Source organism: Nematolebias whitei, chromosome 19 (genome assembly GCF_014905685.2).
Source record: "Nematolebias whitei isolate Nwh7 chromosome 19, NemWhi1, whole genome shotgun sequence".
Taxonomy (NCBI): domain Eukaryota; kingdom Metazoa; phylum Chordata; class Actinopteri; order Cyprinodontiformes; family Rivulidae; genus Nematolebias; species Nematolebias whitei.
The window spans coordinates 9,995,782-9,998,902 of NC_056516.1; positions in this window are offsets into that span (position 1 = coordinate 9,995,782).

Sequence of the window (3,121 nt, forward strand, 5' to 3'; positions counted from 1 at the left end):
ACAGAAAAGAAGAAGAAGAAAGTTTCCTCCCTTTTAAAAGCTCAGCCACATCCAGCACTTTAAAATAAATCTGCAGAAAGCAGAGACTTGAAGGAGGCGGAGTCAGTGAAGGAGGGCGGAGCAAGAAGACTACTGTACACTGTACAGTGTACAGTATACACAAAAAATATATTTTACCTTTTGTATGTCAATACGAGCATGTTAAATATTCCACACTAAACATTACAAACTGTTCGGCTCTAAAACATGTGGTAATGTTTTAGGGGTAAGATTCAAAAGAGAATATGTTTTATTTTAAACCAGATTTTTTTCATAAATATTTTGTTGCATATAAAGGTTATTGTCTTTGCTCTTTTGGATCGCTTCTCCCCAGATGTGTAATGACATCCAGCTGTGTTGAACTTGCCCCTAACCAGCCAAAGAGAGAGAGAGAGGGGGAGAGAGAGAGGGAGAGAGAGAGAGAGAGGAGGAGGTTCTTCATACAGCTGAACTCGTTTCAATGTGTTCCTCATGTGTGCTGTAATGTGGAAAAGATTTCAGCAGAACTGAGTTCAGCTTAACCCTTCAACAACCACAACACACTGAACCGTACAGTAAAAAGGAAACAACTAAAAGTTCAGTGTTTTCTAGGATTATTTTTCATCATAACACAAATGTACAGAAAAGTAACATCAAGAAGTAAGGCACAAAGTGAAGCTGAATCCCAGCTCAAAGCTGTGGTCAGTCCAACTTATTCTGAGTCCAACTCAATACAAGTCATTAACTGGGACACAAGATTTTTATATACAATTATTTTATTTTATTTTAACCAACAACCTTGACGCAAAGAATTGTGTCATAGTTTCTGTAGCAAAACAAAATCAAAAATCTGAAATAAAAGTTCAATTGTCTGTGTTTGGATTGTTCAGAAACATCTTCTTTCAGCTTTTCCCTCTTCAGGGGTCTCCACAGTGAGTCATCCTCCTCCATCTCACTTTGTCCTCTTCATCTCATGTCCTCACTCCATCTACCTCCATGTCCTCTCAAACTGCATCCATATACAGTATCTCCTCTTTGTCTTTTTCCTGGCAGCTGCATATCTAACATCCTTCTACCATTATACCCACTGTCCCTCCTCTGGACATGTCCAAACCATCTCGGTCTGGCCTCTCTAATTTTGTCAGTTGTTCAACCTGTGCTGTACCTCTGATGATCTCATTCCTAAACTTATCCATACTTGTCACTCCTAAGGAGAACCTCAACATCTTCATTTCAGCCACTTCCAGTTCTTTCTCCTGTCTTTTTGTCCATGTCTCTGTCTCCAGACCATACAATATAGCTGGTCTCACCACTGTCTTGAAAACTTTTCCTTTGACCTTTGCTGACACCTTTTTGTCACAATTGCCTGAAACTTTTCTCCATCCACTCCATCCTGCCTGGACTCTCTTTTTCACCTCTTTACTACACTCTCCATTTTCCTGGACAGTGGACCCCAATCATTTTGAGAATCTCGATAAGATAGAAAGGTGCTATATAAGTACAGTCCATGTACTTGAAGTCCTGCGCCTTTGTGACCTCTGCTCCTTGTAGCCTCACTGTTCCACCAGCCTCCTTCTCATTCAAACACACGTACTCTGTCTTGCTACAGCTGACTTTCATTCCTCTTCTTTCAAGTGCATACCTCCATCTCTCCAAGTTCTCTTCCAACTGTTGCCTATTCTCACCATAGATCACAATGTCATCTGCAAACATCATTGTCCATGGGGATTCATACCTGACCTCATCTGTTAATCGGTCCATCACCAGAGCAAACAAGAAGGGGCTCAGAGCCAATCCTTGATGCACTCCCACCTCCATCTTGAAGCTATCTGTCACTACAGCACATCTCACCACTGTCCTGCTGTCCTCATACATGTCCTGTACTAGTCTAACATACTTTTCTGCCACTCCAGATTTCCTCATGCAATACCACACCTCCTCCCTTGGCACTCTGTCATATGCTTTTTCCATATCCACAAAGACACAATGGAGTTCTTTCTGACCCTCTCTCTACTTCTCCATCAGCATTCTCAAAGCAAAGATGGCATCTGTGGTGCTTTTTCTTGGCATGAAACCATACTGCTGCTCACAGATAGTCACCTCTTGTCTAAGTCTAGCTTCCACAACTCTTTCCCAGATCTTCATTGTGTGGCTCATCAACTTAGTTCACCTGTGGTTGCTACAACTCTGTACATCACCCTTGTTCTTAAAAATGGGCACCAGCACACTTCTTCTCTATTCCTCAGGCATTTTCTCACCCTCATATATGCCATTAAATATTTGAGTCAAAAACCTCACTGCCATCTCTCCGAGACATTTCTGAATGTCCACTGGTATATCATCAGGTCCTACTGCCTTCCCGTTCTTAATATTTTTCAGAGCTGTCCGGACTTCATTCTCCCTAATCTTTCCCACGTCCTGGTCCACAGTTTCTATGACCTCTAATCTTCTTTCTCTTTTATTCTCTTCATTCACTAGCTCCTCGAAACACTCCTTGCATCTTCCCGTCACACTTTCCTCACTTGTTGGAACATTACCATTCCTATCTTTAATAAGACAAACCTGCTGCACATCCTTTTTAGCCTGATCCCTCTGTCTTGCCAATCGATACAAGTCCTTCTCGCCCTTTTTAGTGTCCAGCCTTCCATACAACTCATCATACACCTTCTGCTTTGCCTGAGCTACCTCCCTCTTTGCTCTACATCTCATCTCCTTATATTCCTGTCTCCTCTCTTCAGTCCTCTCACTGTTATATTTCTTCTTGGCTAATCTCTTTCTTTGAATGGCATCCTGCACTTCCCTATTCCACCACCAGGTTTCCTTATCATCTATTCTCTGTCCAGATGACACATCAAGTACCTTCCTACATGTCTCTCTAATTACTGTTGCTGTAGTAGTCCAGTCATTTGGAAACTCTTTCTTACAACCTTACAGTCTCCGATCTCCCTCAGGTTTCATCTTGTACACAGAAGGTAGTCGACCTGTGCACTCCTTCCTCCACTCTTATAGGTCACTCTATGTTCCTCCCTCTTTTGGAAATATATGTTGACTATAGCCATTTCCATTCTCTTGGCAAAATCCATCACCATCTGTCCTTCCTGGC